The sequence below is a fragment of the Ranitomeya variabilis genome, chromosome 1 (genome assembly GCF_051348905.1).
Source record: "Ranitomeya variabilis isolate aRanVar5 chromosome 1, aRanVar5.hap1, whole genome shotgun sequence".
Lineage (NCBI taxonomy): Eukaryota > Metazoa > Chordata > Amphibia > Anura > Dendrobatidae > Ranitomeya > Ranitomeya variabilis.
The window spans coordinates 192,804,572-192,830,116 of record NC_135232.1 but is presented as its reverse complement, the minus strand read 5'-3'; the positions used below and the strand labels follow the sequence as shown (position 1 = coordinate 192,830,116).

Sequence of the window (25,545 nt, the reverse complement as noted above, 5' to 3'; positions counted from 1 at the left end):
CCACAAACTGTGGTTCCCTATTGGAGACAATGTCCGTGGGAACACCATGGAGTCTGAAAATCTCTTTCACAAATGCCCTGGCAAGTGTCTTAGCACAGGGCAATTTATTGAAAGGGACCAGCTGACACATCTTGCTAAACCATTCTACAACAACCCAGATAAGAGAAAAACCCTCAGAGACCGGCAGGTCGGTGATAAAATCCATTGCAAGATGTGTCCATGGAGAACTACGAACCTCTAATGGGCAAAGCAACCCTGTCGCCGGAGCATGGGAAGCCTTAGACCTAGCGCACATGGTACACTAATGCACCCACTTGACAATTTCTCTTAGCCACCCCAGCCACCAGAAACTCCGAACGATTGACTTTCTTCTTTCGGCAATACCTGGATGACCCGCCAAACAAGACTCATGACATTCCATAAACAAAGCTCTCCTCAGGGCTTTAGGCACAAATAATTTCCCATATGGAGTGTTAGTTGGTGCTGCATCCTAGGCTTTAAGAATGCTATTTTCCAACTCAGAACCTAATGCTGTCACCACCACCCCTCTCTGCAGAATAGATTCTTCCTTTTCAGTATTAACCGCTGGGGAGAAACTTTGAGACAAAGCATCAGCTTTAACATTTTTTGTCCCATGGATATATGTTGCAGAGAAATGGAACCGGGCAAAAAACAATGCCCACCTAGCTTGACGGGCATTCATATGTTTAGCAGCATCCAGATAGATCAGGTTCTTATGATCAGTAAAGACTTGTATAGGATGTCTAGCGCCCTCCAAAAAATGTCGCCAATGCTCAAACGCAAGCTTAATAGCCAGCAATTCCCAACATCGTAGTTGAGCTCCGCCTCTGAAAATTTCTTAGAAAAGAAAGCACAGGGATGCACCCCATCCTCTCCCTCCTGGGACAGAGCAGCCCCCACTCCTACTGATGATGCGTCCAGCTCTACCAGAAAGGGCTTAGTCTCATCTGTCTGGATCAAAACAGGATCAGAGCTAAACCTCTCCTTGAGATGCCCAAAAGCCTTAACAGCCTCAGGGGACCATTGGACAGTATTGGAACCCTTCTTAGTAAGATCAATAAGGGGTTTTGTGATAACAGAAAAATGCTTTATGAATTTTCAATAATAGTTAGCAAACCCCAATAATCTCTGAATCGACTTCAAGCATTCAGGTCTAGGCCACTCCAATACCGCCTGAACCTTCACCGGGTCCATCTCAAAACCATCACTGGAAACAAAGTACCCCAAAAAACTAATTTTCTGTACCGCAAACTCACATTTCTCCAGTTTAGCAAAGAGTGAGTTTTCGCTCAGAATATGCAGAACCTCACAGACTCTCTGCCAATGCGACTCCAGATCGGGCGAATAGATCAAAATATCATCCATCAAAACAATCACACTCCTACTGATCATCGGCCTCAGGATGTCGTTAATTAAATTTTGAAAGAACGCCGGAGCATTTGTAAGGCCGAAAGGCATAACTAGACACTCAAAATGACCTTCTGGGGTATTAAAGGCTGTCTTCCATTCATCGCCTTCTTTAACCCGCAGCAAATTATATTCCCCATGGAGATTGATCTTAGAGAACCACTTGTCTCCAACTAATTGGTTAAACAAAAAAGAACCCCACAGCCACAGGGGACTTAGAGGGTCTTATATGACCTGCAGCAAGACTAGTCTGCAGGTATTCCTTTAAGGCCTCTTTCTCGGAAATCGTCAGATTAAATAAACGACTCTTAGGGAGAGTAGCACCTGAGAAGAACTCAATAGCGCAATCGTAATCTCTATGGGGTGGTAGAGCTTGTGAATCCACTTCTAAAAATACTTTCCAGAATTCCTGAATGGCTTCAGGTAGCTCATTTTTCACAACAGCAGCAATGTGTACATCACAACATTTCCCATAACACTCCTGACCCCAGGATCTTATCGTACTTGACGACCAGTCCAGTACAGGATTTTGCATTTTTAGCCAGGGTAACCCCAGGACAACTGGAAAAGTCAATTTATCAAGTACAAACAAATCTAAAGATTCCTGGTGTTCCATATTCACAGTGAGTGGAAACTCGGTGACCTTTCGAGAAACGCACCCATGCTCTAAAGGAGTGTTATCAATCGCCACTACAGGAAAAGGGCATGACAAAGGTACAGAATCAATCTTATACTTGTCTAAAAATTGTTGATCAATCAAATTAAGTGCAGAACCACAGTCCACCATCACTTTAAAATCAATCGAATAACCACGACAGGTAGAACTGTTGTGAATTTGCTTTTTGCTCCCTCTAGTGGTTACTAGTTTTTTGACTCTGGTTTTTCTGTCATTCCTTTTATCCGCACCTGGGTCGTTAGTTAGGGGTGTTGCTATATAAGCTCCCTGGACCTTCAGTTCAATGCCTGGCAACGTAGTTATCAGAGCTAGTCTGCTGTGCTCTTGTCTACTGATCCTGGTTCCAGTTATATCAGCTAAGTCTGCCTTTTGCTTTTTGCTATTTGTTTTGGTTTTGTATTTTTGTCCAGCTTGTTCCAAATCTATATCCTGACCTTTGCTGGAAGCTCTAAGGGGGCTGGTGTTCTCCCCCCGGACCGTTAGACGGTTCGGGGGTTCTTGAATTTCCAGTGTGGATTTTGATAGGGTTTTTGTTGACCATATAAGTTACCTTTCTTTATTCTGCTATCAGTAAGCGGGCCTCTTTGTGCTAAACCTGGTTCATTTCTGTGTTTGTCATTTCCTCTTACCTCACCGTCATTATTTGTGGGGGGCTTCTATCCAGCTTTGGGGTCCCCTTCTCTGGAGGCAAGAAAGGTCTATGTTTTCCTCTACTAGGGGTAGCTAGATTCTCCGGCTGGCGCGTGTCATCTAGAATCAACGTAGGAATGATCCCCGGCTACTTCTAGTGTTGGCGTTAGGAGTAGATATATGGTCAACCCAGTTACCACTGCCCTATGAGCTGGATTTTTGTATTCTGCAGACTTCCACGTTCCTCTGAGACCCTCGCCATTGGGGTCATAACAGTTTGCCAGGCCAGTATTAAATGTTTAATGCATTGCAGAAGAGGGATTATAAGAAAGAAGATTCTGAGTTTTTTTTTTTTTTTTTTCTTTTTCCCCTTTACCTCAGAGTGGCTATGCTTGCTGCAGACATGAATGTCCAGACCTTGATTACAAGTGTGGACCAGCTGGCTACTCGTGTGCAGGGCATACAAGACTATGTTATCAGAAATCCTAGGTCAGAACCTAAAATACCGATTCCTGAACTGTTTTCCGGAGACAGGTTTAAGTTTAGGAATTTCGTGAATAATTGTAAATTGTTTTTGTCCCTGAGACCCTGTTCATCTGGAGATTCTGCTCAGCAAGTAAAAATTGTTATTTCGTTCTTACGGGGCGACCCTCAGGATTGGGCTTTTTCGCTGGCGCCAGGAGATCCGGCATTGGCTGATCTTGATGCGTTTTTTCTGGCGCTCGGTTTACTTTATGAGGAACCCAATCTTGAGATTCAGGCAGAAAAGGCCTTGCTGGCTATGTCTCAGGGGCAGGACGAGGCTGAAGTGTATTGCCAAAAATTTCGGAAATGGTCCGTGCTGACACATTGGAACGAGTGTGCACTGGCCGCTAATTTTAGAAATGGCCTTTCTGAAGCCATTAAGAATGTTATGGTGGGTTTTCCCATTCCCACAGGTCTGAATGATACTATGGCACTGGCTATTCAAATTGACCGGCAGTTGCGGGAGCGCAAAACCGCAAATTCCCTCATGGTGTTGTCTGAACAGACACCTAATTCGGTGCAATGTGATAGAAAAACCGCAAATTCCCTCATGGTGTTGTCTGAACAGACACCTGATTTAATGCAATGTGATAGAATCCTGACTAGAAATGAGCGGAAAATTCATAGACGCCGGAATGGCTTGTGCTACTACTGTGGTGATTCTACACATGTTATCTCAGCATGCTCTAAACGTATAGCTAAGGTTGTTAGTCCTGTCACCGTTGGTAATTTGCAACCTAAATTTATTCTGTCTGTAACTTTGATTTGCTCACTGTCATCTTATCCTGTCATGGCGTTTGTAGATTCAGGTGCTGCCCTGAGTCTCATGGATCTCTCATTTGCTAAGCGCTGTGGTTTTACTCTTGAACCATTAGAAAATCCTATTCCTCTTAGGGGTATTGATGCTACACCATTGGCAGCAAATAAACCGCAGTATTGGACACAGGTTACCATGTGCATGACTCCTGAACACCGCGAGGTGATACGTTTCCTGGTTTTACATAAAATGCATGATTTGGTTGTTTTAGGGCTGCCATGGTTACAGACCCATAATCCAGTCCTGGACTGGAAGGCTATGTCAGTCTCAAGTTGGGGCTGTCGTGGTATTCATGGGGATTCCCTGCCTGTGTCTATTGCTTCTTCTACGCCTTCGGAAGTTCCGGAGTATTTGTCTGATTATCAGGATGTCTTCAGTGAGTCTGAGTCCAGTGCACTGCCTCCTCATAGGGACTGTGACTGTGCTATAGATTTGATCCCAGGCAGTAAATTTCCTAAGGGAAGACTGTTTAATCTGTCGGTACCTGAACATACCGCTATGCGTTCATATATCAAGGAGTCTCTGGAGAAAGGACATATTCATCCGTCTTCTTCCCCTCTTGGTGCGGGATTCTTTTTTGTGGCAAAAAAGGACGGATCTTTGAGACCTTGTATTGATTATCGGCTTTTAAATAAGATCACTGTCAAATTTCAGTATCCTTTACCGCTGTTGTCTGACTTGTTTGCCCGGATTAAGGGTGCCAAGTGGTTCACCAAGATAGACCTTCGTGGTGCGTACAACCTTGTGCGCATTAAGCAAGGTGATGAATGGAAAACCGCATTCAATACGCCCGAAGGTCATTTTGAGTACTTGGTGATGCCTTTTGGGCTCTCCAATGCGCCTTCAGTTTTTCAGTCCTTTATGCATGACATTTTCCGGAAGTATCTGGATAAATTTTTGATTGTTTATCTGGATGATATTTTGGTTTTTTCTGATAATTGGGATTCGCATGTGGAGCAGGTCAGGTTGGTCTTTAAAATTTTGCGTGAAAATTCTTTGTTTGTCAAGGGCTCAAAGTGTCTCTTTGGTGTACAGAAGGTTCCCTTTTTGGGGTTCATTTTTTCCCCTTCTGCTGTGGAGATGGACCCAGTCAAGGTCCAAGCTATTCTTGATTGGACTCAGCCCTCGTCAGTTAAGAGTCTTCAGAAGTTCTTGGGCTTCGCTAACTTCTACCGTCGTTTTATCGCTAATTTTTCTAGCATTGTGAAACCTTTGACGGATATGACCAAGAAGGGCTCCGATGTAGCTAACTGGGCTCCTGCTGCCGTGGAGGCTTTCCAGGAGTTGAAACGCCGGTTTACTTCGGCGCCTGTTTTGTGCCAGCCTGACGTCTCACTTCCCTTTCAGGTTGAGGTGGATGCTTCGGAGATTGGGGCAGGGGCCGTTTTGTCGCAGAGAGGCCCTGGTTGCTCTGTTATGAAACCTTGTGCCTTTTTCTCTAGGAAGTTTTCGCCTGCCGAGCGAAATTATGATGTGGGCAATCGGGAGTTGTTGGCCATGAAATGGGCATTTGAGGAGTGGCGTCATTGGCTCGAGGGTGCTAAGCATCGTGTGGTGGTCTTGACTGATCACAAAAATCTGATGTATCTCGAGTCTGCTAAACGCCTTAATCCGAGACAGGCCCGCTGGTCATTGTTTTTCTCCCGCTTTGATTTTGTTGTCTCGTATTTACCAGGTTCAAAGAATGTGAAGGCCGATGCTCTTTCTAGGAGCTTTGTGCCTGATGCTCCTGGAGTCGCGGATCCTGTTGGTATTCTTAAAGATGGAGTTATCTTGTCAGCTATTTCTCCGGATCTGCGACGTGTGTTGCAGAGATTTCAGGCTGATAGGCCTGAGTCTTGTCCACCTGACAGACTGTTTGTCCCGGATAAGTGGACCAGCAGAGTCATTTCCGAGGTTCATTCCTCGGTGTTGGCAGGTCACCCGGGAATCTTTGGCACCAGAGATCTGGTGGCCAGGTCCTTTTGGTGGCCTTCCTTGTCAAGGGATGTGCGGTCATTTGTGCAGTCCTGTGGGACTTGTGCTCGAGCTAAGCCTTGCTGTTCTCGTGCCAGCGGTTTGCTCTTGCCCTTGCCTGTCCCGAAGAGACCTTAGACACATATCTCCATGGATTTCATTTCTGATCTTCCGCTATCTCAGGGCATGTCCGTTATCTGGGTGATATGTGATCGCTTCTCCAAGATGGTCCATTTGGTTCCTTTGCCTAAGCTGCCTTCCTCTTCCGATCTGGTTCCTGTGTTTTTCCAGAACGTGGTTCGTTTGCACGGCATCCCTGAGAATATTGTGTCAGACAGAGGATCCCAGTTCGTTTCCAGGTTCTGGCGATCCTTTTGTAGTAGGATGGGCATTGATTTGTCGTTTTCGTCTGCTTTCCATCCTCAGACTAATGGACAGACGGAGCGAACCAATCAGACTTTGGAGGCTTATTTGAGGTGTTTTGTCTCTGCTGATCAGGACGATTGGGTGACATTCTTGCCGTTGGCTGAGTTTGCCCTTAATAATCGGGCTAGTTCCGCCACCTTGGTTTCGCCTTTTTTCTGCAACTCTGGTTTCCATCCTCGCTTTTCTTCGGGGCATGTGGAGCCTTCTGACTGTCCTGGGGTGGATTCTGTGGTGGATAGGTTGCAGCAGAACTGGAATCATGTGGTGGACAATTTGAAGTTGTCACAGGAGAAGGCTCAGCGCTTTGCCAACCGCCGCCGCGGTGTGGGTCCCCGACTACGCGTTGGGGATTTGGTATGGCTTTCTTCCCGCTTTGTTCCTATGAAGGTCTCCTCTCCCAAATTTAAACCTCGTTTTATTGGGCCTTACAAGATATTGGAAATCCTTAATCCTGTATCTTTTCGTCTGGATCTTCCTGTGTCGTTTGCTATTCACAATGTATTTCATAGGTCCTTGTTGCGGCGGTACATTGTGCCTGTAGTTCCTTCTGCTGAGCCTCCTGCTCCGGTGTTGGTTGAGGGCGAGTTGGAGTACGTGGTGGAGAAGATCTTGGATTCTCGCCTCTCCAGGCGGAGGCTTCAGTACCTGGTCAAGTGGAAGGGCTATGGTCAGGAGGATAATTCCTGGGTGGTCGCCTCTGATGTTCATGCGGCTGATTTAGTTCGTGCCTTTCATGCCGCTCGTCCTGATCGCCCTGGTGGTCGTGGTGAGGGTTCGGTGACCCCTCACTAAGGGGGGGGTACTGTTGTGAATTTGCTTTTTGCTCCCTCTAGTGGTTACTAGTTTTTTGACTCTGGTTTTTCTGTCATTCCTTTTATCCGCACCTGGGTCGTTAGTTAGGGGTGTTGCTATATAAGCTCCCTGGACCTTCAGTTCAATGCCTGGCAACGTAGTTATCAGAGCTAGTCTGCTGTGCTCTTGTCTACTGATCCTGGTTCCAGTTATATCAGCTAAGTCTGCCTTTTGCTTTTTGCTATTTGTTTTGGTTTTGTATTTTTGTCCAGCTTGTTCCAAATCTATATCCTGACCTTTGCTGGAAGCTCTAAGGGGGCTGGTGTTCTCCCCCCGGACCGTTAGACGGTTCGGGGGTTCTTGAATTTCCAGTGTGGATTTTGATAGGGTTTTTGTTGACCATATAAGTTACCTTTCTTTATTCTGCTATCAGTAAGCGGGCCTCTCTGTGCTAAACCTGGTTCATTTCTGTGTTTGTCATTTCCTCTTACCTCACCGTCATTATTTGTGGGGGGCTTCTATCCAGCTTTGGGGTCCCCTTCTCTGGAGGCAAGAAAGGTCTATGTTTTCCTCTACTAGGGGTAGCTAGATTCTCCGGCTGGCGCGTGTCATCTAGAATCAACGTAGGAATGATCCCCGGCTACTTCTAGTGTTGGCGTTAGGAGTAGATATATGGTCAACCCAGTTACCACTGCCCTATGAGCTGGATTTTTGTATTCTGCAGACTTCCACGTTCCTCTGAGACCCTCGCCATTGGGGTCATAACATAGAACTACCAGAAAAAGAAACTCCTGCCGACTGTAAAAATGCAATGCGAAAGGGAGGGTTATTCTGATTGACCTGTTTTTTCTCTTCTTTCTGGATGGACAAACTGTTACGGATCTGCAACACAGGGCTAAGATACAAGGGGGAAAACTGACCCTGCACTATGACTAGGCTGAAACCATACGATGGAGTGGGTGACCCATTCCTTGCGAATAGACTCACTGACGATCCTAGGTTAATCTCAAGTGAAGACCTATAGATAAGGGGAAGGGGTTCCATAAAAGAACTAAGGACTGGGTACAAAAATGGGTCACCTCCTAATCGAAAACACAGAAGGGTTCAGAAACCTAAAACTAAGGCTAGCAGAACCAGAGATACCAGCACTGCACAAATAACACACACAGAAGACAAAGCAAATCACCACGCTAGAGCTCAAGCAGATTAACACTGTTGTCCAGCAAGGAATGGGAGGCAGGTGCTGGTTAATAAAGAGTGAAACAAACACCTGACCCAAGACAAACCCAGCACCAGAAGAAAAGGACCAGCAGCCAGAACTCCACAAGAAAATGGCGGATAGTCACAAACTAAACAGATTCTAACAATGAGAAGGAGATTTGAAGGAGATATCAGTGACTGTTGCTTGGTTTGTATGTGTGGTAATTCCATATCCTTGTCTATTTTTGTTTATTCCCCTACCTCCACGCCACGATGCATGCTTCTGTTATATTTGAGTGAATATTTTGTATGCCTGGAGTTTTCTGTTAACCCTTGTTTGTATTGCCTTGTTTGTCAGGGCACAGTAGCTCCCCCCTCTTCCCTGGGTGGTGGAAGAGAACAGAAGGAGGGCTAACTTAGGAGATAAGGCAAGGGTGGAGGCCCTGGTATCTTCAGCTTCAGAAGTATCCTAAGAAGTAAGGTGAGCTAGTACACCCCCTAGTGTTAGGGACAGGGATGGAGTCCCTGGTCCCGGGTCACCTGACAGCTGTGTTGTGACACAAACTCTATGAGTCTCCAAACAAGGCCTAAAAAACTCATCTTCAGATAAGTAAACTTTGTATCATAAACTTGTTCAAATCATTTTAGATCTCAAGCTGACAATGATCATATGTATAGAATACTTGGTACTATTATTTTCAAAATTAGTGATGTGTGAACCCGAATGATAAAGTTTTGGGTCTGTACATGGACTCTGAACACGGAATTATCACGGGAGTCTGTGTTAGTGTTTAGTGTTCGGCAACCAATCAACAAGCTTTTCTTTTGTGGGCACTTCCGGCCCCATCACAGCCATGCATGTTAAAAAAAAAAGATCTAGAGTCCACACTGTTTTTTTATAACAAGCATAGGTAAAGCAGACAGCGGCAGGCTGCAGATCTAAGCTGTCTGCTTAATCTTGGCTGGTCATCAAAAATAGAGGTCCCCATGCCGTTTTTTTATTTAAATAAATAAGAAATGTAGAAAACTGGGATCACCATGGGACGTCCATTTGGATTATGGCTAATCGTGTGGATTATCATAATTTTTTTAAATAAATGGGGGAAAGATGGAAAATGTTGGGGAGTTTTTTCAAATAAATATTTCTATTTCTGTGTTTTTTTCAAATAAACATTTTTTCTGTTTTTTTCTCTTTTAACTTACTGGCTTAGTAATGGGGTACCTGATAAACACCTCTCCATTAATAATCCTTGGGCTTGATGTCAGCAGATATTACACAGCTGACATCACCCACAATCCCAATACCCAAATTGCCACTGCATCAGAGCAATAAAGAAGAGCCAAGACTAAGCACCAGAATCAGTGCATCTAATGGATGTGCCATTTCTGGGGTTTGTCTTATTAGGCTGGGAAGAGGAAAATATCCATGGACCTTCCCACTCTAATAATATCAGCTACCAACTGCCTGCTTTGCCTTAGCTGGTTATTAATAATAGGGGGCATACTATATAATTTTTTTAGGGTTTCCCGATTTTCATTAACCAAAGGCAAAGCACACAGCTGTGAGCTGATATTAATAGGTTGGAAAGGTCCATAGATATTGGCCCCCTCCCAGTATACTGTAATAAGACCAGCTCACAGCTATCTACTTTCCCTTGACTGGTTATTAAAATTAAGGGAACCCCATATCATTTTTTTCATTCATTTATTTATTTATTTCATTTTACATGCATTTACTTATTTAGTAATAATGTATAAATGAAAAGAAAATGGTGTGGGGGTCCCCATATTTTTCATAACCAGCTAAGAGAAATCAGACAGCTGCGGGCTGATATTAGTAGGCTCATTAGTGTCACCTACTCCTGTTACTATCAGTATCTTTCAATATGACAGTAGTAGTCATCAGCTAGCATCAGACTGGCAGCAACCTTGCCACCACCAGTCACAGCTGCTGGATCACACGCTTTCCTCTGTGTGACAACGTGGGACCCCGCAACAGTCCACAATACCCCGCGGCTGTAACAGTTGGGAACGTCAGCATTTTTACCTCCGGTCAGAGTCACTGTTTCCCTCGCCGTCACACAGAGGACTGCGTGGGGTTCGGGTTCAAGCTCCGGTACCCAAACCAAACTTTTTTTTATAAAACCCCACAGACTCGAGTCTCCCCATCCCTACTCAAAATTGTATTACTTGACGTTCTCTTGATAGGAAAACTTGTTTCCAAATGCATGAATACAAAATTTTAAGTTACAAGAGGCTCGTATATTAGTCAAGAGTTGAAACAGATCACAAAGAACCTTCCAACCCATTCATTTCCGAAGAACTTTCAAATTCTTTATTTGCTTAGTGGTGGTGCTGAGGAAAATGGAACAGTTAATGGCAGAATTCTCCACCGATTGTGGTAAACTGTCCTGGATTCTAACATTGGGACATGCTAATATTGTGGCACCCTCATTGCTTTTTGTTCCAGGAGTGAAATAATAAACAGAATTAATCAATGACTAATTAAAAAGAGACAATACTTAATGACAACGTATGTGTCTAAAAGATTATATTTGTATTATAGAATCCTCAATAAAACAATATTATACAATAAAAAAGCACAAAGTATATAGATATTGATCTGATGGTATTTCACTCTTCTTACTGCCAGCAGAAACTGGTGCCAGCATCTGCTTAAGGCTAAGTTCTAAATGATGAACAAGATGAGAACAGCAATAGGGAATATTGATGATAGGGTAAGCTTCACAAAAACGAGATGCTGCTCAGAAAATTCTATATTGATATACCATGCCTAAAATACTGTGTGTATGGAATAAACTTTCTGGAAATGTCCAAGTGACGAAGATTTGATTGACGAATAGTCATCGAAAAGGACCCCAAATCAGCCTCCCCTATTTACCATAGCATCTGATCACTAATAATCAAATGTACAAGGGACCTGCTATTTGGAAAGGTATATGTTTACAGACAAAATTCACTAATGAGGAATGTTAAAGAGGTATGAAGCAAACAGAATTATAATCATTCCTATGTTAGCACACATTGCATTTAGCTCCCTAATATTGTTACAGCGGTACAGTCTATTAATTGTACATTAATGAATTAAGAAAAGGAAAAATACGTATTTTTTCTTATCCTATAATGTCTATTCCCATTGGCTGCAGATTAAGCTCATTTTTCCAAAGCAATTTTCACCCAGAGAAATTAATTTATACTTCAAAAACAGAGTAGACTTTTAACCCCTTCACGACATCCGCTAAACATGTATAGCACTGCCGAAGGTGCGCTCCCACAAACCACCGTACATGTATGGCATGACATTCGTGCAGGCTCACTCCCAGTGCTGGAGCAATCATCAGCTGGTGTCAACGCTATATGATAGCTGACACCCTGTGTTGGCCTTTAACCCCTCTGATGCCGCTTTCAATAATAACAGCGACCTCAATCAGCGAAGCAGAGGTAGGGAGCTCCTTCTCTGCTCCGATCAGGACAACTAAAAATTGTTTGTGTTACCATGCCATTTGTGACCTTGTATATTAAAAGTCACATGACATGTGGGTCCAGTTTTGTTATTTACGTAATAATACGTTCATGTCAAAAGTTATATGTAGGGAGGACCACTCAACCCCTGCGCAAAAGGTTAAATTCACACCGCTACAAAATTACAATATACAGAAAGGCTTTCTCAAACATGACCTTTCACAACATTGCACTGTTGTACACAACAAGGAATATAAAGATTTAAGAATTTTCCACATAGAGGAAATCCCATTACATACCCATAATCGTACAGAACAGCTCAATTGAAAAGAGATCTTTTGGATCTACAAATTGGGTACATTCATTCCCAATGGTTTGAACGACACTTTTCTTGAATTTTTTTATTTTTAAGAATGTTCACTTATAATTCAGTTTACATTCCCTATTCCTTGAACTTTGTTCTCTATGTTCACGCTCAAGAAAGTATTCATTTTTCATTTCTTCAACATTTAAGGCTACTTTCACACTAGTGTCGTGCACTGCACGTCGCTATGCGACGTTGCAGCGCACCGACGCATAGTGTGGAAGCGCCGCACAACGGGGGCAGCGGATGCTGTTTTTCAATGCATCCGCTGCCCCATTGTGAGGTGCGGGAAGGCGGGGGCAGAGTTCCGGCCGCGCATGCGCGGTCGGAAATGCTGCAGACGATGCACCAAAAAACGTTACAAGCAACGTTTTTTGGTGGCGACGGTCCGACGCAACACGAAGCAACCGTCGCACGACGGTTGCAACGTGTGGCAATGCGTCGCACTGCGTCGCTAATGAAAGTCAATGGAGAAAAAATGCATCCTGCAAGCACTTTTGCAGGATGGGTTTTTTCTCCAAAACGACGCTAGTGGGAAAGTAGCCTTACACACCCCCTTACCTGTTCTGGATCCTGTTGTGGATTCTGTTTGTGGGCTCCCTCTGGTGGTTACTGCTGGTACTGGGTGACTTTGGTGGGTTGCGGCCTTTGGTTTCCACCTGTCCATCAGTGGCTGGGTTTTTCCTATTTTACCTGGCCTTTCTGTCATTTCCCTTGCCGGCTATCAATGTATTCAGATGTGCTCTGTTTGGTTCCTGCCTACCTGCTCCCAGATCTTTCAGGATAAGCTAAGTGCTGATTTTCAGTTGTTTGTTTTTTTTTGTCCAGCTTGCTTATTATGTCTCTATGCTAGCTGGTAGCTCTAGTGGACTGAGGTTCTCCCCATGTGCCATGAGTTGGCACATGGGTTCTTGTAATCTCAGGATGGTTTTTTTGATTAGGGTTTTTTGCTGACCGCTCAGTCCCCTTTTGTATCGTTCTGCTTTCTAGTTTACAGCGGGCCTCAATTTGCTAAAACTATATATATCATCTCTATGTGTGTGCCTTCCTCTCATTTCACCGTCAATACATGTGGGGGGCAACTATATCTTTTGGGGTTCATTCCCCTGGAGGCAAGTGAGGTCTTTATTTTCTCTGCAGTGCTAGTTAGCTCTTAGGCTGGTGCGTGGCGTCTAGAACCAACGTAGGCACGCTCCCTGGCTATCTCTAGTTGCGTTTGTCAGGCGTAGGGCAGCGGTCAGCCCAGGTTCCATCACCCTAGAGCTCGTCCGTAATATATTTGTACTTTGCTTGTCCTGTGCTATCCCTAGCCATTGGGATTCATGACAGTATAGCCGGCCCACAAAGTGTTAATTGTTTGGGCTGAAGCAGGAGAAAGAGAAGTGTTTAAGGGAAATTTTTTTTTTTTTTTTTTCCCTTCAGAGTTTTGCTGCCTAGCCCTTAATTACTGTCTAGCTGCTTCTTACCTCCTCTTAACCCTTGAATGGCTCTGATCTTAGCTGTTTAACATGAATGTCCAGAGTTTGGCTTCCAGCCTGAGTAATCTCGCGGCAAAAGTTCAAAACATACAGGATTTTGTTGTTCACACTCCCATGTCTGAACCTAGAATTCCTATTCCAGAGTTCTTTTCTGGAGATAGATCTACCTTCCTGAATTTCAGGAACAATTGTAAATTGTTTCTTTCTTTAAAATCTCGCTCCTCTGGAGACCCTGCTCAACAGGTCAAGATTGTAATATCTTTCCTGCGTGGCGACCCTCAGAATTGGGCATTTGCATTGGCACCAGGGGATCCTGCATTGCTCAGTGTGGATGCGTTTTTTCTGGCATTGGGATTGCTCTATGAAGAACCTAACCTGGAGATTCAGGCTGAAAAGGCTTTATTAGCCCTCTCTCAGGGGCATGATTAAGCGGAGATATATTGTCAGAAGTTTCGGAAATGGTCGGTGCTTACTCAGTGGAATGAGTGCGCCCTGGCTGCAAACTTCAGAAATGGTCTTTCTGAGGCCATTAAGGATATTATGGTGGGGTTCCCTACGCCTACAGGTCTGAATGAGTCTATGGCTATGGCCATTCAGATTGATCGGCGTTTACGGGAGCGCAAACCCGTGCACCAGTTGGCGGTGTCTTCTGAACAGGCACCTGAGACTATGCAATGTGATAGAATTCAGTCCAGAAGTGAACGGCAAAATTATAGGCGGAAAAATGGATTGTGTTTCTATTGTGGTGATTCAGCTCATGTTATATCAGCATGCTCTAAACGTACAAAAAGGGTTGATAAATCTTTTGCCATTGGTACTCTGCAGCCTAAGTTCAATTTGTCTGTGACTCTGATTTTTTCACTGTCTTCCATTTCCGTCGATGCCTATGTGGATTCGGGCGCTGCCCTGAGTCTTATGGATTGGTCATTTGCTAAACGCTGCGGTTTTAGTCTGGAACCTCTGGAAGTTCCTATTCCTCTGAAGGGAATTGACTCTACACCATTGGCTATGAATAAACCGCAGTATTGGACACAAGTGACCATGCGCATGACTCCCGTTCATCAGGAGGTGATTCGCTTCCTTGTACTTTATAATTTACATGATGTACTAGTGCTTGGTCTGCCATGGTTACAAACTCATAATCCTGTCCTGGACTGGAAAACAATGTCTGTGTTAAGCTGGGGATGTCAGGGGGTTCATGATGATGCACCTCCGATTTCAATCGCTTCATCTACTCCTTCTGAGATCCCTGCGTTTTTGTCTGACTATAGGGATGTTTTTGAGGAGCCTAAGCTCAATTCGCTCCCTCCGCATAGAGATTGTGACTGTGCTATAGAATTGATTCCTGGCAGTAAGTTCCCTAAGGGTTGTTTATTTAATCTGTCACTGCCAGAGCATACTGCTATGCGGAATTATATTAAGGAGTCCTTGGAAAAGGGACATATTCGTCCATCTTTGTCCCCTCTGGGAGCAGGTTTTTTTTTTGTGGCAAAAAAAGATGGTTCCCTGAGGCCTTGTATAGATTATCGCCTTCTGAATAAGATTACAGTCAAGTATCAGTATCCATTGCCATTATTGACTGATTTGTTTGCTCACATTAAGGGGGCTAGGTGGTTCACTAAGATAGATCTTCGCGGTGCGTATAATCTGGTGCGGATAAAACAGGGTGATGAGTGGAAAACCGCATTTAATACGCCTGAGGGCCATTTTGAGTATTTGGTAATGCCTTTTGGACTCTCCAATGCTCCGTCAGTCTTTCAGTCCTTTATGCACAATATTTTCCGTGAATATCTGGATAAGTTTATGATTGTGTATTTGGATGATATTTTGGTGTTTTCTGATGACTGGGAGTCTCATGTTCTACAGGTCAGGAAGGTGTTTAAGGTTCTGCGGGCCAATTCTCTGTTTGTGAAGGGCTCAAAGTGTCTCTTCGGAGTCCAGAAGATTTCTTTTTTGGGGTACATTTTTTCTCCTTCTACTATTGAGATGGATCCCGTCAAGGTTCAGGCGATTTGTGACTGGACACAACCTACATCTGTTAAGAGCCTTCAGAAGTTCTTGGGGTTTGCTAATTTTTATCGTCGGTTCATTGCTAATTTTTCCAGTATTGTTAAACCTTTGACTGATTTGACTAAAAAGGGTGCTGATGTTGCTGATTGGTCTCCTGCGGCCGTGGAGGCCTTTCAGGAACTTAAGCGCCGGTTTTCTTCTGCTCCTGTGTTGTGTCAACCAGATGTTTCACTTCCTTTTCAGGTTGAGGTTGATGCTTCTGAGATTGGAGCGGGGGCGGTTTTGTCACAGAGAAGTTCTAATGGCTCGGTGATGAAGCCATGTGCATTCTTCTCTAGAAAATTCTCGCCCGCCGAGCGCAATTATGATGTGGGTAATCGGGAGCTTTTGGCCATGAAGTGGGCATTTGAGGAGTGGCGTCATTGGCTTGAGGGTGCTAAACATCGTGTGGTGGTCTTGACTGATCACAAGAATCTCATTTACCTTGAGTCTGCCAGGCGTTTGAATCCTAGACAGGCTCGTTGGTCGTTGTTTTTTTCTCGTTTCAATTTCGTGGTTTCATACCTGCCAGGTTCAAAGAATGTGAAGGCAGATGCTCTTTCCAGGAGTTTTGTGCCTGACTCTCCTGGAGACTCTGGGCCTACTGGTATCCTTAGGGATGGGGTAATATTGTCCGCCGTATCCCCAGACTTGCGACGTGCATTGCAGGAGTTTCAGGTGGATAAACCGGATTGTTGTCCACCAGAAAGACTGTTTGTTCCGGATGATTGGACCAGTAGAGTCATCTCCGAGGTCCATTTTTCTGTGTTGGCTGGTCATCCTGGAATATTTGGTACTAGAGACTTGGTGGCCAGGTCTTTTTGGTGGCCTTCCTTGTCTAGGGATGTGCGTACCTTTGTGCAGTCTTGTGAAGTGTGTGCTCGAGCTAAGCCTTGCTGTTCTCGGGCCAGTGGGTTGTTGTTATCCTTGCCCATCCCGAAGAGGCCTTGGACGCACATTTCCATGGATTTTATTTCTGATCTCCCGGTTTCACAGAAAATGTCCGTTATCTGGGTTGTGTGTGACCGCTTTTCTAAGATGGTTCATTTGGTGCCCTTGCCTAAGTTGCCTTCCTCCTCTGAGTTGGTCCCTTTATTTTTTCAGAACGTGGTTCGTTTGCATGGGATTCCGGAGAATATCGTTTCTGACAGGGGATCCCAGTTTGTGTCTAGATTTTGGCGGACGTTTTGTGCCAAGATGGGCATTGATTTGTCTTTCTCATCTGCATTCCATCCTCAGACGAATGGCCAGATGGAGCGAACTAATCAGACCTTGGAAACTTATTTGAGGTGTTTTGTTTCTGCTGATCAAGATGACTGGGTTGCTTTTTTGCCACTGGCCGAATTTGCTCTTAATAATCGGGCTAGTTCGGCCACGTTGGTCTCTCCTTTTTTTTGTAATTCGGGGTTTCATCCTCGTTTTTCCTCTGGTCAGGTGGAGCCTTCGGATTGTCCTGGAGTGGACGTGGTGGTGGACAGGCTACATCAAATTTGGAATCAGGTGGTGGACAATTTGAAGTTATCTCAGGAGAAGACTCAGCAGTTTGCTAATCGCCGTCGCCGCGTGGGTCCCCGACTTCTTGTTGGGGATTTGGTGTGGTTGTCTTCTCGTTTTGTCCCTATGAAGGTCTCTTCTCCTAAGTTCAAGCCTCGGTTCATCGGTCCTTATAGGATCTCGGAGATTCTTAACCCTGTATCTTTTCGTTTGGATCTCCCAGCATCGTTTGCTATTCATAATGTGTTCCATCGGTCGTTGTTGCGGAGGTATGAGGTGCCCGTTGTTCCTTTGGTTGAGCCTCCTGCTCCGGTGCTGGTGGAGGGAGAATTGGAGTATGTTGTTGAGAAGATCTTGGATTCTCGTGTTTCCAGACGCAAATTCCAGTATTTGGTTAAGTGGAAGGGTTATGGTCAGGAGGATAATTCCTGGGTGGTCGCCTCCGATGTTCATGCGACTGATTTGGTCCGCGCCTTCCATAGAGCTCACCCTGATCGCCCTGGGGGTTCTCGTGAGGGTTCGGTGACCCCTCCTCAAGGGGGGGGTACTGTTGTGGATTCTGTTTGTGGGCTCCCTCTGGTGGTTACTGCTGGTACTGGGTGACTTTGGTGGGTTGCGGCCTTTGGTTTCCACCTGTCCATCAGTGGCTGGGTGTTTCCTATTTTACCTGGCCTTTCTGTCATTTCCCTTGCCGGCTATCAATGTATTCAGATGTGCTCTGTTTGGTTCCTGCCTACCTGCTCCCAGATCTTTCAGGATAAGCTAAGTGCTGATTTTCAGTTGTTTGGTTTTTTTTGTCCAGCTTGCTTATTATGTCTCTATGCTAGCTGGTAGCTCTAGTGGACTGAGGTTCTCCCCATGTGCCATGAGTTGGCACATGGGTTCTTGTAATCTCAGGATGGTTTTTTTGATTAGGGTTTTTTGCTGACCGCTCAGTCCCCTTTTGTATCGTTCTGCTTTCTAGTTTACAGCGGGCCTCAATTTGCTAAAACTATATATATCATCTCTATGTGTGTGCCTTCCTCTCATTTCACCGTCAATACATGTGGGGGGCAACTATATCTTTTGGGGTTCATTCCGCTGGAGGCAAGTGAGGTCTTTATTTTCTCTGCAGTGCTAGTTAGCTCTTAGGCTGGTGCGTGGCGTCTAGAACCAACGTAGGCACGCTCCCTGGCTATCTCTAGTTGCGTTTGTCAGGCGTAGGGCAGCGGTCAGCCCAGGTTCCATCACCCTAGAGCTCGTCCGTAATATATTTGTACTTTGCTTGTCCTGTGCTATCCCTAGCCATTGGGATTCATGACAGGATCCTGTCAGTTCTTTGAGCCATGTCTAACCACCTACTTCCTTTTCTTTCTCCTCCCCTTGTCCCGTCTGAGCCACATATGATGTTGAAACTCTTTTTGATTTTTTCCGCCTTGGCCTTTCCTCTAACCTCTGCCTCCTCTTCAGGTTGGCCTCCTTACATTGACACCATATTCCTGCAGTTCTTCATGTGGTATCCCAGTTACAGTTATGCTAAAAAGTTTACATACCCCAGCAAAAGTTTTGCTTTCTTGGCCTTTTTCAGAGAATATGAATTATAACAACACCACTCATGGTTAGTGGTTGGGTGAAGTCATTTATTGTCAAACTACTGTGTTTTCTCTTTTTAAATCATAATGACAACCCAAAACATACAAATGACCCTGATCAAAAGTTCACATACACCATTTCTGAATACCATGTATTGCCCCCTCTAACATCAATGACAGCTTGAAGTCTTTTGTTATAGTTGTGGATGATGTTCTATATTTTATCAGATGGTAAAGCTGCTCACACTTCTTGGCAAAAAGCCTCCAGTTTCTGTAAATTCCTGGGCCATCTAGCATGAACTGCCTGCTTGAGATCTCCCCAGACTGGCTCAATGATATTGAGGTCAGGAGACTGAGATGGCCACTGCAGAACCTTCACTCTGTTCTGCTGTAGCCAATGACAGGTCGACTTGGCCTTGTGTTTTGGATCGCTGTCATGTTGGAACATGCAAGTACCTACATGCACAGCTTCCTTGCTGATGAATGCAAATTTACCTCCAGTGTTTGCTGATAACGTGCTGCATTCATCTTTGCTTCAACTTTGACCAAGTTTCCTGTGCCTTTGTAGCTCACACATCCCCAAAACATCAGCAATCCACCTCCATGTTTTACAGTAGGAAAGGTGTTCCTTTCATCATAGGCCTTGTTGACCTCTCTCCAAATGTAACCTTTATGATTGAGGCCAAAAAGTATTGAAGGCGAGATACTTTGTGGCATTTGTGCAGTAATGGCTTTCTTCTGGGACTCGACCATGCAGCCCATTTTTCTTCAACTGCCTCCTTATTGTGCATCTTGAAACAGCCACACCACTAGTTTTCATCGAGTCCTGTATTTCAGCCGATGTTATTTGTGGGGTTTTCTTTGCATCCTGAATAATTTTGATGGCAGTTGTGGATGACATTTTTGTTGGTCTACCTGACCATGGTTTTGTTTTTACAGAGCTCCTGATTTTCCATTTGCTAATCACAATTTGAACACTGCTGACTGGCATTATCAATTCCTTGGATATCTTTTTGTATCCCATTCCTGTTGTATACAGTTCGACTGCCTTTTTTTCCATAGATCCATTGACAATTCTTTTGCTTTCCCCATGACTCACAGTCCAGAAACGTCAGTGGCTGGCCGAAAGATGCAAAAGTCTGTCTGGATCCCAGAAACTCACTCAGCTTTTATGCACACACACTGATTACAAGTAAACAGGTCACAGATGAGGATGTTACCTTTCGTAGCCATTCAAACTCATTTGTGTCAACTTCTGTGCATGTTATCAGGTCACAATCATCAGGGTATGTGAACTTTTGAGCAGGGTCATTTGAATGTTTTGGGTTGTCGTTATGATTTAAAAAGAGAAAACACAGTAGTTTGACAATAAATGGCTTCACTCAACTACTAGCCATGAGTGGAGAAAAAGTTTTGGTGTTATCATTCATATTCTCTGAAAAAAGGCCAAGAAAGCAAAAAGTCTGCCGAGGTATGTAAACTTTTGAGCACAACTGTATTCAATATCGACATCACCTTTTTCGGCATTGCTCATGATAAAACGGACACCTGGTCACTCAGTCTAGCACCCAGAACTCTGTCTTCACTCACGCTCTGTGACCCAGCACACTGCAGAGTCTCACATTACTTTCCCAGTCTTTCACAGCCTCAAGTGCTCTTTAGAAGTTTGCATCCCATTTTTTCAGTAATAATTCCTTTAATTAGATGTATCTAGCTCATTTTTTACACATTTGTATGCTCATAATTCCTTATTAATAAATCTGTATATTTTTATGAATGAAATGCAAGTGGTTATTCACTCTGCACACTGTTGTAATCTATTACACTCTGCAGGACTGTTCCTTTATTCACGCACTGTGCTTGCACACATTGCAGTGGTTCTTAGCAATATCCCGGGTCTTTAGAGTCTGCAAGTGTAGTTCTTTTAGTAATTCAAATCATATTAATTGATTCATTTATTTTCACTAATAACTTTAGAATGTCATATTTATTATATTTATTCATTAGTGCTTATATCTAAAAATTAAGTTTATAGGGGAACCTTTTTTATAAATTGAAATGTCTAAACTGGAGCCACAATCACTTCATTCAGTCACTGTGTCTGAATACTTTGCAGTGGCACAATATCTTAGGTTCGTCATAGTTTACAAATGCAGTTCTGTCATCAGTTCAAATTTTATTTTGTGGTTGGTGCATTTTTATCAATTACCTTAGATTATATGTTTTTTCACTATATCTTTCATTTGTTTCATTGGATCCTGCATTTATGAATAAAATGTAAATTAATTTTTTTATTTACATTGAAATGTGCAAAGTGGACTCGCAGCCGTGCTTATCCTTATGACACAGTTGAACTCTGAAAGGTCGTGTGCCCGTTTTTTTCAAAAAATACAGCATAAAAAACAGCTATTGCTTACAGTCTCACCAGGTTTTGTCCTGATGAAGAGGTCCTGCGTGACCTCGAAACACGTTGACTTTTAACCCCTTTTTGACATTAGACGTAATAATCCGTCCATGTGCCCTGAGCCTATCTCTCCCAGTGGGTCATGGTACCTGCAAACTGTAACAGTAATCTGTCATTTCTTGCCTTCGGAGCTTAGCACCGGACCCCAAAAAATATTTCCTGATTACATGTAGGGTATTGGCGCACTCAGGAAAAAATGGTCCTCAGTTTGTTGTAAAAAAAATTCTATTATCCCTTAGAAAACTTAAAAACTCTGGGCTAAAACAACATTTTTGTGAGGAAAATATGATTTTATTATTTTAACGGCTCAATGTAATAAACTTCTGTGAAGCATGTAAATTCATCTAAATACATTCCTTGAGTGGTCTAGTTTCCAAAATGGGGTCACTTGTGGGGGGTTTCCACTGTTTTGGCACATCAGGGGCTCTCCAAATGGGACATGGCATCCGCTAATGATTCCAGGAAATTTTACATTCAAAAAGTCAAATTATGCTCCTTCCCTTTCGAGCCCTGCCATGCACCCGTACAGTGGTTTTCTCCCTCATACGGGGTATCAGCGTACTCAGGAGAAATTACACTCCAAATTATATGGTGCAATTTCTCCTGTTACCCTTCTGAAAATGCAAAATTTGGGGCTAAAATAACATTTTTGTGAGGAAAAAGTGATTTTATTATTTTAACAGCTCAACGTTATAAACATCTGTGAAGCACCTGAGGATTCAAGATGCTCACCACACATCTAACTACACTCCTTGAGGGGTCTAGTTTCCAAAATGGTGTCACTTGTGGGGGATTTTCACTATTTAGGCACATCAAAGGGTCTCCAAATGTGACATGGTGTCTGCCAATTGTTCCAGCAAATTTTGCATTCAAAATGTCAAATGGCACTCCTTTCCTTCCGAGCTCTGCCATGCATGCAAACAATGGTTATCGCCCTCATATGGGGTTTCGGTATGCTCAGGAGAAATTACACAACAAGTTTTGGGGGTAATTTTTCCTGTTACCCTTGTCAAAATAAAAATATTGAATCTGAAGTCACATTTTTGTGAAAAAAGTTAAATGTTATTTATTTATTTATTTATTTTCAAAAAATTCCTGTGAAGCATCTGAAGGGTTAATAAACTTCTTGATTGTGGTTTTGAGCACATTGAGAGGTGCAGTTTTTAAAATGGTGTTACTTTTTGGTATCTTCTATCATGTAGACCCCTCAAAGTGACTTCAAATGTGATGTGGTCCCTAAAAAATGGTTTTGTAAATTTTGTTGGAAAAATGAAACATCGCAGGTCAACTTTTAACCCTTATAACTTCCCAGCAATTATACAGTTTTGGTTCGAAAATTATGCTGATGTAAAGTAGACATGTGGGAAATGTCTATTATTAACCATTTTGTGTGACATATCTCTGTGATTTCAAGGCATGAAAATTCAAAGTTTGAAAATTGAAAAAGTTTCCAAATTTTCTCCAAATTTCAGGGTTTTTTTTCACAAATAAATGCAAGTCATTCCAAAGAAATTTTACCACTATCATGAAGTACAATATGTCATGAAAAACATTCTCTTGAATCACTGGGATCCGTTGAAGTGTTTCAGAGTTATAACCCCATTAAGTGACAGTGGTCAGAATTGTAAAAATTGGCCTGGTCATTAATGTGCAAACCACCCTAGGGGGTAAAGGGGTTAAACCTGAGTAAATAAATGTCTTCATTTTATCGATGATGCGTTATCATCAGAAAATGAGTGATACCTTTATCCTCTTTTCTATGACTTTGGTCTACCTCCTGACCGGTATCTATGCAGCAGCTGTGTTACATGCCCGTTGTGTGTTGCCTTTCAGCAACCTAACAAGATGAATCCATCCTTCTTTTTGGACTCCCCATTGTCATCAGATAAGACCTTATTGCACTTTTCCCAGTTTTTTCTTCATCTATATCAATGTGACACGGCACCCCCCCAAACCATTCCAGCAAAACATGAATTCCAATTTGGCCCTTCTGCGCTTTGCACTGGAGTATTAAGGTACTCAGTAGAAACTGCATAACATAGCGTATCACTCATTTTCTCCTATTATCCCTTTTGAAAATTGAAAAACTTGGGGCAAAAGCAACGTTTTAGTGGAAAAAAAGGGTAATTTTCCATTGACTCCGCTCCAATGTTGTACAATTCTGTGAATCATCTGAGGATTAAAAATGATCACTATACCCCTAGTTGATTTCCTTGAGAGGTGTAGTTTTCAAAATGGTCACTTGTGGGTGTTTCTCCTTTTTTGGCATGTCATGGGCTCTTCAAATGGACATTGCATCAGCAATGTATTCCAGCCAAATTTGAGCTCCAGAATTCAATTGGCATTCCTTTCCTTCTGAGCCCTGCCATGTGCCCAAAATAAGTTTTCCACCATATATGTGTTATCCATGTACTCAGGAGAAATTGCACAACAAATTGTATGGTCTATTTTCTTTTTTTACCCTTTTACCCTCATTTTTACCATTGTGAAAATGAACAAGTAGAGGCTGAAGCAACATTTTTGCGAGAAAAAGTTAATTTTTTATTTTCACGGCTCGGTGTTATTATATTTTGTGAAGCACCTGCAGGTTCACCACACCTCTAGATAAATTCCTTGAGGGGTGTAGTTTTCAAAATGGAGTAATTTGTGGGGGACTATGCAAACGAGATATAGCACATATTTCTAATATACTGTTCCTCTGATTGTTCTACTCCTGATTTTGGTTAACAATTACTGATGTAAAATGCTGACCAAATACTGTAATTGAAGGGCACAAAAATTCAAAGTCTGAAAATTGCAATTTTCTAAATTTTATCCAAATTTCTGATATTTTCACAAATAAACACAAAAACTATCGGCCTAAATTTACCACCACAAACATAAGGAACAACATGTCCGGAAAAAAATTATTCTCAGAATAACTGGAGCACGTTGAAGCGTTCCAGAGTTGTTACCTCATAAAGTGACCTTGGTCAGAATTGTAAAATTTGGCCTGGTCAGGAAGGTGAAAACAGGCTTCAGGGTGAAGGGGTTAATCCTTCTGTTACTTTCAACAGTGTTGCAAATTAAAACTCACTACTTTGGGTGTGGAGTGTCTGACTGAGAACAATATTCTCCTTTAACACTCTGGTATATTATATATAAGGTGTCAAAGCACACAGAGGTGTGTAAGGTGAGTAATGCAGACCACAGAGGCATGTTCATTGCTGAGTGAAAATATGAGCATGTCCAAATCAGTGATTAGCACAGAATTTAGCAAACGCCCTGTCATTGTTCTCACCTACATGAAAGAACGTATTACATTCTGATGTCAGCTCTGCACATGTAAAGACCCAGGGCAATGCTTTGTGCTGTACATTGCAGAATCGTGTGTACAGATACCAGGTTTGAGGCCTAAGGGTACCTTTACACTTGCTGACCCATGATCTCTAAATAACCTATTGGTGGTCATTTGGACATGTTGACTGCACTTCAATGCATACAGAATGGTCGTATTAACATAGAATATTACTGTTCTCGGCAGCACATCATCTGTTTACACAGGACAATGTGATGCCGAGAACAATGATTTTTAAACAGGCTAAAAATGATTTCACCTGCCAAATAAGCATTTTTTTCTTATTCTTCACGTGATTGGCAGCCTTTTTATAGAGACCAATTACCACAGGCTTGAGGTTCTACAACCTAAACAAATCAATCACTTGTTAAGAAGCATTCATATGGCTTAGAAATATTTCATTCTACATAGTACATTTGTTTAGGATTACAAAAGTCATTTTTTTTCCAATACTTACCAATGTAGCACTACGATGGATACAATTCCATTATTCACAATTTAAGGAGGAATTAAAAGTCCAGCAAAATGGTGCTGTCGGCCCAAACACTGCAGTATCTGGGAATCTGCCCGGGAATCGGAGGAAATTACATTGGCTTGCCGTCTGTCCGCAGGTTCCCCACTCCTAGATTAAGGTGGGATTTATGATACACCCATCATGGACAGCATTTCTTAGACCATGTAATAGGCATAGCACAATGTTTTCTTTGAGTTATATCATGTATGAAAATATATGAAAAGAAACAATTTATTCTTTTAGTAGTTCAAGGATAAAAATGAATAGTTTATAGGCAGTGAATGATTTTCAGAATGATTTTTTATGTATCTCTGGCTCTGCCCATAATAAAGACACTCTAT

The 25,545-nt window shown here is 43.0% G+C and overlaps 1 long non-coding RNA gene across 1 annotated transcript in view; it reads right to left on the bottom strand.

Annotated features, from left to right (window-relative positions):
- The window catches only part of LOC143793850 (uncharacterized), a 118,428-nt gene extending 93,101 nt beyond the window's left edge, over nucleotides 1-25,327 (bottom strand). The window contains exons 1-2 of the long non-coding RNA XR_013220296.1: nucleotides 25,148-25,327; nucleotides 24,950-25,037 (exon numbers count right to left, since the gene is read on the bottom strand). This is a non-coding gene — a long non-coding RNA (uncharacterized LOC143793850). The remainder of the gene's footprint in view (nucleotides 1-24,949; nucleotides 25,038-25,147) is intronic.
- Nucleotides 25,328-25,545: the final 218 nt, after the last annotated feature.